At 42.9% G+C, this 15,101-nt stretch overlaps 1 long non-coding RNA gene across 1 annotated transcript; it reads left to right on the top strand.

The window, feature by feature from the left end:
• Positions 1–97: 97 nt before the first annotated feature.
• Positions 98–14,726, top strand: LOC132041599 (uncharacterized). Its single transcript, XR_009411121.1, has 4 exons — positions 98–217; positions 263–361; positions 443–801; positions 14,257–14,726. It is a non-coding gene; the product is annotated as an uncharacterized LOC132041599 (long non-coding RNA).
• Positions 14,727–15,101: the final 375 nt, after the last annotated feature.

The raw sequence follows: 15,101 nt of genomic DNA, 5'->3' as shown, positions 1-15,101 counted from the left end.
ACTTGATTCCCTCCCTTGCACTAGATATCTTTTTTCCACTATTCTTGGAAAATAACCTATGTATACTGTTTAAGTTTATTTGTTATAATTATTACATTTAAGCTTAATTATATCATAAATGTAGGCGAGAAGCACCAGGAATGCAGCAAACCGAGCTAAGTTGAAGATGCCTCATCATATTGGTAGCAAGCCTATTCGAGAGATTATTTATCAAAAGGTATTATCATAAAATCTATATTCTCCTAAAGGAAATATTTATGAGGGTGGGAAATATGGCAATCCACCAGATTTGGGGACTATTTTCTTTGAGACTCGTAAGAAAGATAACAAGCGTATTGAACCTGAAACAATTGAAAAACATGTATGTTTGGTAAATTGAATATGTAAATTACTTGAAATTATTATAGTTCTGATAGAAAATATTCTTTCATATGGTTTGTAGGCTCAGATCAAAGAAATGGTTCAATCAGAGCCATCTCTATCTAGCATAGAGATTGTAGATGTTTTGGCCCTCAAACTCATAGCCATGTGTTTGGCTTTGGGGGTGGAGTAAAGGCGAAAGACTTGAAAGGTGGCACTTCTTCAAAGGCTGAATTATTGTCTGCGCTAAGATCAACTCAAGAGGAAAACAAATCCTTGAATGAGAAAAACAAGTCCTTGAATGATCGCTTGTCTGCCTTAGAAGATGAAATGAAAGAAATTAAGAAAATGAAAGAATTCTTTACTGCTCAACAGTCATATGTCCCGCCTATGACATCACCTGTTTCATCCGAATGACCACTGTTTTTGTCTGCTGATCAAGTTAGTAACAATATACCCGACTTTTAAATCTATGTGTTGATTTGCGTATTGTCAATTTCTATCTTCACAGCCTTCTTTACATGGTTTGCATTAATTTTGCTACATTTTTAAGTTCAAAGCATCTTTATTCTTTTATATATAGATGGTGCTACTGTTATCCATTTCACAGTTCCTATATATTTGTGGCAATCTCGGTTCAAAGTCTGTAACATTTGTGTTTGTTTCACATGAACATAGTAGTTATTTTATTGTTCAAACTTCGGTTATAAAGATAGAAAACAGAGCCGTGAGCACTCCTAACTCTAGCTCTAAGGACTTACTGTTAGAGAAAGTGCAATTGCTGTTGTGATGATGGAAAAAGTTTTATTGAAGATAGATAAAAAAAGAATTTCTACCAAATGGCAAAAGTCTTATTGCTGATAAATGTTGTCTGTTAATGTGTTTCCAGTTTAATTTTTGTGTTTCCTTGTTTGGTACCAGAAAGAGTTTTTTTTTTTTACCAACAGCTCCATTTTCACCAGGTCTCCCATGAGTATAGGATCATCAATACACCAACCAACCAATATCCTTTTAAGCCATACAGTAGCAACCAAGCACACACCGAAGTTCTCACCTGCAGTTAGCTTATGCACAAACCGCACTATAAATTAAGTTCCTAATGGTTGTAGAAATCCAAAAGCTTTACCAACTCTTATACCACCAAACCATCCAGATCAGCCCATTATGACCAATCACCAGGTTCTCCACCCAAAACAGTTGCAAATGATTGTTTCCATCAATATGCATGTTCCTACTAAGCTTTTCCCACCTAAAAACCATATTTCCTATTTTGCCCCTAATCATGAAAAAAATCACCTTTCGACAAAAACCATCGTGTGCTTCACACAATACATTAGTAAATGATTGTAACAATCATCATGCATCATCCCAGCAGACTTTTCCCACCAAAAAACCATATTTCCTATTTTGCCCCTGATCATGAAAAAATCAGTGCTTCACACAATACATTTGTAAATGATTGTAACAATTATTATGCATCATCCCAGCAGACTTTTCCCACCAAAAAACCATATTTCCCATTTTGCCCCTCATCATGAAAAAATCACCTTGTCCTATTGCCTCCGTCGTTGAAATGATGAATTCTTCCATGGTGAAACCAACAATTATTTCCATCAAGCCAGCAATATACAGTCTTGTCCCATTGCCTCTTATCACTGTAAAATCCAACTGTTGTAGCTGTTAATTTTGATGTCCTTCCTAGTTGTTCAAAACCATGTGACCAAGTGATGTCCCAAGTTTGTTCCTTTGATGCATCATTCAGCCATGTTAAGAATTCATATCTCGCATAAAAACTAGTAAAGTAACCAAACTACATAGTATGGCATATAAACTACATCTTTGCTTCCATCTTTTAATCTCAATCTCTGCTGTATTTGTAAGCCATGTTTGACCACTACATTTTCCATATGTTGTCATTCCCTCAAGGGAATGAGCACTAGGTGCTAATACCACCCATTGAGAATGATTCAGCAATTGGATCATGTGTGTTTTGCACCTGCACAACAAAAAACCAATAACATCACAAAAAAAAAAAAAAAAAACCTTTCTTTGCCCGAAGTGCAAAGACTCGTTTCCCGCCAAAAACTAAACATTTTGTGTTTTAGGATAATTTGCATAAAATGCAAGGTAACCATCTTAAAGACCAGCTGCTAGTCTGCACCCTTTCAGCCCGTGTTTCTCTTTTTGATGAAAAACCAGAAATTCCCATATCACTTCCTCTAACTGTAGGATCAATAGGAAGAGAACCAGCTTCAAATATGGAGCACACTTGCACCACATCATTTCCTAGATAAATAGAATCAACGGTAGCAGTTGTATATTCAAAATTAAAGCAATCACGCACCAAGCCAATACTACAGTCATGTTTCCAATTTCCTAGTTTCTGCAAAAATTCCATGTTTGAACTTGTTGAATATGTTTCGAATTCTTGGTTTCCTTGTATTCCTTTATGATGCCGTTCCGAGCTTTCGCCAACATGAAGGTGCAACCTACGAGCTTTAGACATCCTACAGGTCTAGTGAAAATGATCTACCTTGCATATACAACACCTGCAAAAAAGAACACATAGTTAGTAAAAATTACCACGATGTTCTCCTCCCATAGGTGTCACGACCCAACCCCGTAGGCCGAGACTGATGCCCGAGCTGAGCACCCGAACATATCTAACCAACGTAACTTCCGTACATGACGAACATGTTCAAATATTTATAACAAAGACCGACAAGGCCAAATTTCAAACTCGAAAATTTCCGTAAAATTTCGAGTTTCCTTTGTTTTATGGACTAACCCAAAATAACCCCGCACGCGTAAAATACCAACAAAGGCCGCACAATGGCCATAATCGTATGCATATGCGGACCGGCCGCCGCCAACAAAATATCATATACATATGCGGACCGCCGCCGCGGCGAAAGGAATCGCCCTATACAACGATACAAACACAACATACGAAAGTATGCACGACCCACATACTATGTCCACGTACCTCAGACAAAAGGACAGAATCATATGACGGGACAGGGCCCCGCCGTACCCCAAATAGATCAAACATACATAAGAGTGTACGTAACAGAATTATATACCAAAAAGTAAGCCCCGAATCAAATGGAGCAGTCCAAGATAGCAGAAATGTGGCCTACTGAGGAGGAACACCAACGTCTGTACCTGCGGGCATGAAACGCAGATTCGAAGAAAGGGGGTCGTCACGAAAATATGTACTGAGTATATAAAGCACGGAGTACAGAAATATGGGCCAAAACTGAAAGCAAACCGAATATAACCGGAATACAAATCAAGATGTCAAAATTCGTATCAAATCATATACATATACATAATGCAAACGAAATCATGCAAACGCTCAAGAACGTGGTCGCCACTCCGACGCTGGCGCCACACACAGCATAACACCAGAAGGTTTCAAATCTCCGTACATCTCCGAACACAAAAGGACACAGAACATAAGTGAGCGTATCGCATCACTAGCCATATCACGGCATAACTCCAAGCGGAACCCGGCCCTATGGCAAGGCCTCGGGAACCGTAACACAAAGATACGGCCGAATTATCATAGGGCGCACGAATCATAACCGGCCCGGGAACCGGTGAACGAAGTCAAAATAAGGCACGAGCAGAGTCGTGAGCATACAGATGCAAAAATATGTTTCAAAATGGCCTTTCAAAACATAATGATATCATAAATCAATTTTTAGCATAACATAATCAAATACATAGTTAATACGAATATTCAGTTCACACAATGTTTCCAAAATGGTAAGTATAGCTCAAAACGTAGATTAGCATATCTTAACATTCAAAACATATCTCCTAGGAGGAGGTTCCAATCCGAAGATTTCATATCAAACTTTATTCAACGGAGAGCCTAATAAGACAACTAGGGCATCTCGAGGTTAGCGGGCCCACCTCGGATCGAGTCGAGGCGGCGAACATAATTTACGAACAATTAGAGGCCAAAGGATCATACATAATGATTTCGAAGTGACCCGATCGCATTTCGGTAGGTTTCGGACTTTGATTACATTCTAGCCAAAATAGAGCCTTTAGGCTTCAATTGAATTGAGTGAATAGTAGCCGTTTCGTAGATCGGGTTTCGAGGAGCGAAATGCTCCGAGGTTCCAATACTTGCCTAACATACTAAGACATGCCTAACGAAGGAGTAGGAAGCTTTACATACCTTAAATACGTCTTATGCTCTCCTTAAAATCAAATCCCGTTTCGTCCCGTAATCCGCAAATGGTCAAAGTTACCAATTAGAGATCCTTGGGCTTAAGATTTCCATTAACTTGATTTTTGTCTACCGAAATTTCGGCAAAGATCTCCCTTACAAATCTAACACCCCGAGACTTAGCTCGGCTCAAATTACATCAACAACAACAATCCAAGCATCATCAAACAACACAAATCATAATTAAATCATTCTAGCTTCAAAGTCCTACCTTACTACACAAGTTGACAACTTTCATTCAAATTTCACAATTTCCAAACTTATGTCCACATTATGGTATTCCGGATTCATTAGCATAAACCATAAGTCATCTTTAGGGCCTTTAATATCATAAATATACAATGATATACACAAATATACCAAAGGTATACACTTTCCGATAATGTTCCGAAATCCTTTTCCAATGCAAATTCAATTCATTTACGACATAAAGGTCACAACAACGTAACTAGCAAACCAAACAAACTTGAATTCATCCCACTTCCCCTCCATATAGCTCACGGCCAACATGGCCTTCACACACACACACACGGTTTATACACACACATCACAACCACGGAATTCTCGTCTATTTTCGATCCTCATCATATCCATACAACTTCCATAACACAAGAATGGAAAAATTCTTACCTTTGCTTGAATTTTCAATTCGCCGCAAACGTCGCTCTTTCGCCAAACCAATTATATCAAGTTGGAGAGCGTGTTGAACTCACTACGAATATGAGAAGGACAAGATTCTTAGATTAAAAACAAGGCAAGAAAAATTTTGAAGAGGGGGAAGGGGGGTTTCGGCCGAAGGAGGGAGTATTATTCTCTTGGAAATTTTTGATGATCTTTCTTGAAAATTCCAAAGGAAATCTTAATATTTATCACTTAAGGAGTCATGTGCATGGCACATGACTTTTTAAAAGGGCTTGGGCCAAGCCTAGTGGCCGGCCACCCCACCTTCTTGGGCCTAAAATTTTGTTCCAATTTTTTTTGGCCCAATTCAATAAAAGTCCCGTTTTGTAATTTCCGAAACAAATTTCTAAAATTCCAAAATTGCCCTCGACCTTCCCCGATGCCTTTACATCAATAATGTCATAACCAACATAGTCATATCAACTAAAATCAAAATATTTCCTCATAACGCACAAGTCTTAATTATTTCCATAATTTCCAACCATGCGAAAACACGGGACATAACATCCTCCCCCCCTTAAGAACATTCGTCCCCGAATGTTAAATTAACTTATCAGGTCTTATGACTCAGACGGGGGAGTTCCTTATTATTAGCAGCCTTCAAGATTGTTTTTATTAACCAACATAACAAACTGAAAGGTTTAGATTACCTGTGGACGTTGGGAACAAATGGGGGTATTTCTGTTTCATCTTGTCCTCCGCCTCCCAAGTCATCTCCTCCCGATTATTGTTGCGCCACAGGACTTTGACGGAGGGTACTTCTTTAGTGCGTAGTCTCCGCACCCGTCGATCCAGAATAGATACAGGCTGCTCGTCATAAGATAACTGCTCCGTCACCTGAATATCATCTGCTGGAAATACTCTGGAAGGGTCACCAATACATTTACGGAGCATCGATACATGAAATACCGGATGTACTGCTTCCAGATCAGATGGTAAGTCTAGCTCATAAGCGACCTGACCCATCTTCCGAATAATTTGATACGGCCCGATATATCGTGGACTGAGCTTACCCTTTTTGCCAAATCTCATTACACCTTTCATGGGCGACACCTTCAGGAACACCCAGTCGCCAATCTGGAATTCTAACGGTCGACGTCGCCTATCTGCATAAGCTTTCTGTCGACTCTGAGCAGCCAATAGTCGATCTCGAATAAGCTTCACCTTATCCACAGCTTCCTGGATCACATCCGGCCCAATCAGCTTAGTCTCGCCCACGTCAAACCAACCAATAGGAGATCTGCACTTCCTGCCATAAAGGGCCTCGTACGGAGCCATCTGAATGCTGGAGTGATAACTGTTATTATAGGCAAACTCGATAAGCGGCAAATGATCATCCCAGCTGCCCCTGAAATCAATAACGCAGGCCCGCAACATATCTTCGAGCGTCTGAATGGTGCGCTCGGCCTGCCCGTCGGACTGAGGGTGAAAAGCTGTACTGAGGCTCACCTGAGTCCCTAATCCCTCCTGGAATGACCTCCAGAAATTTGCTGTAAACTGAGCACCTCGGTCAGTAATAATGGACACAGGGACTCCGTGAAGTCTGACTATCTCTCTAATATACAATCTGGCATAGTCCTCAGCCGAATAGGTAGTCCGAACCGGAAGGAAATGGGCGATTTCGTCAACGTCTACAATAACCCAAATAGAGTCGTACCGGCGTAGGTACGCGGCAACCCAACAATGAAGTCCATATTAATCATCTCCCATTTCAGCCGGAATTTCCATCTCCCGCAATAATCCAAATGGGCTTCTGATGCTCGATCTTAACTTGTTGACAGTTCGGGCACTGACTAACAAACTCAGCAATATCTTTCTTCATGCCGTCCCACCAATACAAGCACCTGAGGTCCCGATACATTTTAGTGGAACCAGGATGAACAGAATACCGTGCATTATGGGCCTCGCCCATAATCTGCCGCCGTAAGCCCGCAACGTCTGGTACACAAAATCTGCCGTCATATAACAATACCCCTTCAGGCGAGATCTCAAACTGAGTCTTTGTTTTATTAAGGGCCACATCTCTGTACTGAATCAGGAGAGGATCTTCAAATTGGCGCTGCTTTACCTCCTGAATAATAGATGATTCAAAGAATCGGACGAACAAACCCGAGAATCTCCAAAATCCGCCAAACGAACTCCGAGGCTGGCCACCGATGAATATCACGAACCAAATCCCTCTTATCGATGGTACACAAACCAGACGCCCATGGACTTGCGGCTAAGCGCATCAGCCTACCACATTGGCTTTCCCCGGATGATACAGATATCAACGTCGTAATCCTTTAATAATTCAAGCCATCTTCTCTCGCCGCACATTCAATTCTTTCTCGCTTAAAAATATACCGGAGACTCTTATGGTCCGTATAAATATCCACATGGACCCCATACAAATAATGCCGCCAAATCTTCAAAGCATGAATTACCGCGGCCAACTCAAGGTCATGGGTGGGATAGTTCTTCTCGTGCGGTCCGAGCCGCGGGAAGCATAGGCTATGACTCGTCCGTGCTGCATCAACACACAACCTATCCCAATACCAGAGGCGTCACAATAGACAACATACCCGTCGGATCCCTCTGGAAGAGCCAAGACTGGTGCTGTAATCAATCTCTCTTTCAGCATCTGAAAGCTGCGCTCGCAGGCATCGGTCCACTGAAATTTTGCTGCTTTCTGAGTGAGCCTCGTCAGTGGTGCGCAATAGAAGAAAAGTTCTCCACGAACCTTCGCGGTAATATCCGGCCAATCCCAGAAAACTGCGCACCTCCGTCGGCGTAGTAGGTCTGGGCCAATTCTGTACAGCCTCAATCTTCTGTGTATCGACCCGAATACCGTCTGCACCGACAATATGGCCCAAGAATGCCACAGAAGTCAACCAGAATTCACATTTGGAGAATTTAGCATATAACTGCTGCTGACGGAGAATGCCAAGTACCGTCCTCAAATGATCTGAATGCTCCTCGGCTGATCGCGAGTAAATCAGAATATCATCAATAAACACAATAACAAACATGTCCGTAGGAAGGCCGAAATACCCGATTCATCGTCCATAAATACCGGAGCATTAGTCAATCCGAAAGACATAACTCGAACTCATAGTGCCCGTACGGTCCCGAAAGCCGTTTTCGGATATCCGACTCCCGCACTCGCACCCGATGATATCCCGAGCGCGCATCTACCTTCGAAAAATATTTAGCACCCCGCAACCGATCAAACAAGTCATCAATCCGGAGGGATATTTATTCTTGATAGTCACCTTATTTAATTGCGGTAATCGATACACATGCGCAATGACCCATCTTTCTTTCTCACAAATAATACCGGTGCTCCCTGTGGCGACGTGTCCGGGTCTCGATGAAACCCTTGTCCAAGATCTTTCACCGCTCTTTCAACTCTTTCAACTCGGCCGGTGCCATCCGTAGGGAATAGATATAGGTTGCGTATCCGGCAACAACTCTATAGTGAAATCAATCTCCCGCTCGGGCGGAAGCGCCGGAAGCTCGTCGTAAATACATCCGGAAACTCATCCGACGACCGAACGGACCGAAGGGTAGGTATCTCCGCTTTAATATCGTGCACACGAACCAAATGATAGATATAACCCTTTTCGATCATCTTCTTAGCCTTGAGGTATGAAATAAACTTACCCCTCGGCGATGCTCGTGGATCCGAACCACTCTATAACCGGCTCCCCCCGGAAATCGAAACGAATCTACCTTTTTCTCGGCCGACATTAGCATAACAAGAGGACAACCGATCCATACCCATAATGACGTCAAACTCAATCATATGTCTAACTCTATCGTACTCGCCCTAGTACAACGATCACAAATAGTCACAGAACAATCCCTATAGATCTGTCTCGCTATAACAAAATCCCCAATTGGCGTGGCTACCTCAAATGGTTCTATTGGCTCAGACACTATCCCAACTTTACTAGCAACGAGCGGGGAAATATATGATAAAGTAGAACCGTGGTCAATCAATGCATATACGTATCCGGAGAAAACCAATAATGTACTGTGACGACGTTTGGCGAAGCCTCCCGATCCCCGGCGGCCGGCCAGCACATATATGCGGTTCGAAGGACCGCTAGAACCTGAAACGCCACCGCGGCCTCGACCGCGTCCTGCCGGCGCTGACATACCTCGCCCTCCAGGGCGTGCAACAGATGGAGCAGATGATGAACCGGCGGCTGACCCTGTCGGCTGAGCCACGCTACCAGAACCGCTCGCCAACGGACAATCTCTCATAAAATGACCCTGACCACCACACGAAAAACAAGCTCCAAGCTCGATAGCACTCCCCGATGAGACTTCCCGCAATGAGGACAACGGCCTCGGGGTGGTCCGGGCCGGGGCCGGGGCCTCTCGGACTCCGTGAACCTACCGCCCGGGAGCTCGACCGCCCCGCACGGTCCCCGCATCGTCAACTCTCCGGCCGCTCGACCGAGTACTCCGCCGGACGGAGGAAAACCGTTCGCTCCGGGCCGCCGCCGGGAGGTCGTCCGCCTCGGAATCTCCCGCATCACCCGCCGACTCGGCCCTCTTAGGCGGCCTCCTATCCCGATCTCTCGATGGACCGATCGCCCGCACCGTCCTCCATCCCCCGAGCATAAGCTCGCAATCTAGCAATATCCATGTCCGTCCGTGGACGCCATCGACATGCCCTCAACCAAGTGGGGGCCGATCCGCCCCCGCCGCATACCGGCATCCGGTCACCATATCTCGCCACTATAGTCGGAGCATATCGGCCGTGGAATCAAACTCATTATACTCACGAACACTCCGCCCCTCCGTCGTATCCGTAAAAATCGTCCACTCTCGCTCTCCGCAACTCGGGGGCAAAAAGTGGCGAGAAAGGCAGCCCTCAAACTCATCCCAAGTGGTCGGGGAAGCATCCCGCCCCCGGATAACTCCCAAGACTCGTACCGAGCAGCAACGTCCCGTAACCTATGTGAAGCCAACTCCACGTACTCGCCCTCCGAAGCCGACCAAATCTACCGAGCGTCGCATCCCCCCGGATAAAGTCATGGGGGTCCTCGCCGGGCCTAGACCCGTAAAACTCGGAGGGCCACATAATAAAAACTCCCGAACTCTCGGTGTCGTCTCGCCCGTCATCATCATCATCGTCCCTCCGCCCGCGTCCGCGAGCTCCGACCGCCACCGCAGTGGTCAATAACCGATCGCTCGCGCCTCCCCGTCCTCTCCGCCCTGTGCCGGGAGCCGGGAGGCACGGCGCTGCGTGGCTGGAGCTGCTGACGGACCTGCTCCAGTCCTCTCTGGTGGGGTAGCGGAACCCTCTGACCGCAATATAATACCGGGCGCAGTCTGAGCACGTGCCCGTGTAACCCTCGGTGGCTGACTCGTCTCATCTACCTTTGCCTTGCCCTTCTGGGCGGCTGCTGCCTTCTTCGGAGGCATCTCTGAAAAACATAATCAATGGGTCAGAAAAGAGGCATTCTAATAACACAGCTCTAACGCACGATCTAAGATTCAAAGTAAGGTAACACCCTAAATGTCTTGTAGCCTCCTGTTTATAGATGTGGTGCACGACACACCGATAAACAAGACTCTACGAGACACGATCTCGTGGACATTCCGAGGACAACCGCTCGATACCACTTTTGTCACGACCCAACCCCCGTAGCCGAGACCGATGCCCGAGCCGAGCACCCGAACATATCTAACCAACGTAACTTCCGTACATGACGAACATGTTCAAATATTTATAACAAAGACCGACAAGGCCAAATTTCAAACTCGAAAATTTCCGTAAAATTTAAGAAGTTTCCTTTGTTTTATGGACTAACCCAAAATAACCCCCGCACGCGAAAATACCAACAAAGGCCGCACGGGGCCAACGCAATATCGTATGCATATGCGGACCGCCGCCGCCAACAAAATATCATATACATATGCGGACGGCCGCCGCGGCGAAAGGAATCGCCCTATACAACGTATACAAACACGACATACGAAAGTAGGCACGACCCACATACTATGTCCACGTACCTCTAGACAAAAGGACAAATCATATGACGGGACGGGCCCCGTACCCAAATAGATCAAACATACATAAGAGTGTACGTAATGAATTATATACCAAAAAGTAAGCCCCGAATCAATGGAGCAGTACCCAAGATAGCAAAATGTGGCCTACCGAGGAGGAACACCAACGTCCGTACCGCGGGCATGAAACGCAATTTCCCGAAGAAAGGGGTCGGTACGAAATATGTACCGAGTATATAAAGCACGAGTACGTAAATATGGGCCAAACCGAAAGCATACCGAATATAACCGGAATACAAATCGGTATGTCAAAATTCGTATCAAATCATATACATATACATAATGCAAACGAAATCATGCAAACGCTCAAGAACGTGGTCGCCACTCCGGGCAAGGCGCCACACACAAGAACACCGTAAGGTTTCAAATCTCCGTACATCTCCGAACACAAAAGGACACAAACATAAGTGAGCGTATCGCATCACTAGCCATATCACGATAACTCCAAGCGGAACCCGGCCCTATGGCAAGGCCTCGGAACCGTAACACGCATACGGCCGAATTATCATAGGGCGCACGAATCATAACCGGCCCGGAACCGGTGAACGAAGTCAAAATAAGGCACGAGCGAGTCGTGAGCATACGTATGCAAAAATATGTTTCAAAATGGCCTTTCAAAACATAATGATATCATAAATCAATTTTTAGCATAACATAATCAAATACATAGTTAATACGAATATTCAGTTCACACAATGTTTCCAAAATGGTAAGTATAGCTCAAAACGTAGATTAGCATATCTTAACATTCAAAACATATCTCTGGGAGGAGGTTCCAATCCGAAGATTTCATATCAAACTTTATTCAACGGAGAGCCTAATAAGACAACTAGGGCATCTCGAGGTTAGCGGGCCCACCTCGGATCGAGTCGAGGCGGCGAACATAATTTACGAACAATTAGAGGCCAAAGGATCATACATAATGATTTCGAAGTGACCCGATCACATTTCGGTAGGTTTCGGACTTTGGATTACATTCTAGCCAAAATAGAGCCTTTAGGCTTCAATTGAATTGAGTGAATAGTAGCCGTTTCGTAGATCGGGTTTCGAGGAGCATAAAATGCTCCGAGGTTCCAATACTTGCCTAACATACTAAGACATGCCTAACGAAGGAGTAGGAAGCTTTACATACCTTAAATACGTCTTATGCTCTCCTTAAAATCAAATCCCGTTTCGTCCCGGAATGCAAATGGTCAAAGTTACCAATTAGAGATCCTTGGGCTTAAGATTTCCATTAACTTGATTTTTGTCTACCGAAATTTCGACAAAGATCTCCCTTACAAATCTAACACCCCCGAGACTTAGCTCGGCTCAAATTACATCAACAACAACAATCCAAGCATCATCAAACAACACAAATCATAATTAAATCATTCTAGCTTCAAAGTCCTACCTTACTACACAAGTTGACAACTTTCATTCAAATTTCACAATTTCCAAACTTATGTCCACATTATGGTATTCATTCACTCATTCAAGATTCATTAGCATAAACCATAAGTCATCTTTAGGGCCTTTAATATCATAAATATACAATGATATACACAAATATACCAAAGGTATACACTTTCCGATAATGTTCCGAAATCCTTTTCCAATGCAAATTCAATTCATTTACGACATAAAGGTCACAACAACGTAACTAGCAAACCAAACAAACTTGAATTCATCCCACTTCCCCTCCATATAGCTCACGGCCAACATGGCCTTCACACACACACACACGGTTTATACACACACATCACAACCACGGAATTCTCGTCTATTTTCGATCCTCATCATATCCATACAACTTCCATAACACAAGAATGGAAAAATTCTTACCTTTGCTTGAATTTTCAATTCGCCGCAAACGTCGCTCTTTCGCCAAACCAATTATATCAAGTTGGAGAGCGTGTTGAACTCACTACGAATATGAGAAGGACAAGATTCTTAGATTAAAAACAAGGCAAGAAAAATTTTGAAGAGGGGGAAGGGGGTTTCGGCCGAAGGAGGGAGTATTATTCTCTTGGAAATTTTTGATGATCTTTCTTGAAAATTCCAAAGGAAATCTTAATATTTATCACTTAAGGAGTCATGTGCATGGCACATGACTTTTTAAAAGGGCTTGGGCCAAGCCTAGTGGCCGGCCACCCCACCTTCTTGGGCCTAAAATTTTGTTCCAATTTTTTTTTGGCCCAATTCAATAAAAGTCCCGTTTTGTAATTTCCGAAACAAATTTCTAAAATTCCAAAATTGCCCTCGACCTTCCCCGATGCCTTTACATCAATAATGTCATAACCAACATAGTCATATCAACTAAAATCAAAATATTTCCTCATAACGCACAAGTCTTAATTATTTCCATAATTTCCAACCATGCGAAAACACGGGACATAACAATAGGACTCGAACATAATGATAAATAATCCTCCTTTTCTCCATACCAGTTGAAATTTTTGCGGAAGTACAGTAACAAAGGCTAGCTGTACTTCTAACCAAAATTTCAAACAAGTGCTTTGAAGAGCTTGTCGAATATTCTACTTCACCATCGTAGCAACTTCCAATATTCCAACCCTATTTCTTTTTATATAACCATACAATTCTTGTCTCCGCAACATATTCTCTGCAAATTCTTGGTTTGGTATTCTCCTTGCTATAGAAGAGAGTTTACTGGAAGTTTAAAAGGAACATATATTGCTGTAAGAAGAGTCTTTTGCTGTACAAGAGACTTAACATCTACAGTTTATGTAAAAAATTTAGTTGGGAACATATTCTAGCAGTAGCATGTTTCTCTTTAAATGGGAAACGACGCCTTAAGTTCAAACACTTCCATTATGCTTGACACAGTTATTATTTTAGTTGCGTTTTGGTTAATGCGTCCCGAAGTTTTTCTAATTAATTTTTTTTTTATACTCCTGCAGGCTCGATGATTTTGTTGGATAACACCTAATGAATTTAGATTGCTTTTGGGGTAAGCGGTATAACCACTACTAGTGTAACATTTACATATATTATCTCTCCATACCAGTTGAAATTTTTGCAGTAGTACAGTAACAAAGGCTAGCTGTACTTCTAACCAAAATTTCAAACAAGTGCTTTGAAGAGCTTGCTGCATAATATTCTACTTCACCACCAGTGCTAGCAGCTTCCAATATTCCAACCCTATTGCTGTCTATATATTAACCATACAATTCTTGTCTCCAACTGCAACCTATTCTCTGCAAATTCTTGATTTGGTATTCTCCTTGTTGTATAAGAGAGTTTACTCGAAGTTTAAAAGAAACATATATTGCTGTAAGAAGAGTGTCTTGTTGTACAAGAGGCATAACATCTACAGTTTATGTAAAAAATTTAGTTGGGAACATATTCTAGCAGTAGCATGTTTCTCTTTAAATGGAAAACGACTCTTTAAGTTCAAACACTTCCATTATGCTTGACACAGTTATTATTTTAGTTGCGTTTTTGGTTAATGCGTCCCCAAGGTTTTCTAATTAATTTTTTTTTATACTCCTGCAAGCTCGATGATTTTGCTGGATAACACCTAATGAATTTAGATTGCTTTGGGGTAAGCGGTATAACCACTACTAGTGTAACATTTACATATATTAATTATCTTACTAATAATTATTATTTTTTCAAATTTTGTACTTACGGTTTTGAAGATTAAAGTTACAAGTCAAGATGCACAAGCTCATTATTATTTTGCCAGGAATATTATGTAGAACTCAATATAATAGTCTAGCTCGGGGTGTTAGCAATGTCTTTT

This window comes from Lycium ferocissimum, unplaced genomic scaffold (assembly GCF_029784015.1).
Source record: "Lycium ferocissimum isolate CSIRO_LF1 unplaced genomic scaffold, AGI_CSIRO_Lferr_CH_V1 ctg10819, whole genome shotgun sequence".
Classification (NCBI taxonomy): domain Eukaryota; kingdom Viridiplantae; phylum Streptophyta; class Magnoliopsida; order Solanales; family Solanaceae; genus Lycium; species Lycium ferocissimum.
Note: the sequence above shows the minus strand (reverse complement) of the source record. Positions and strands in the feature narration are given on the sequence as shown.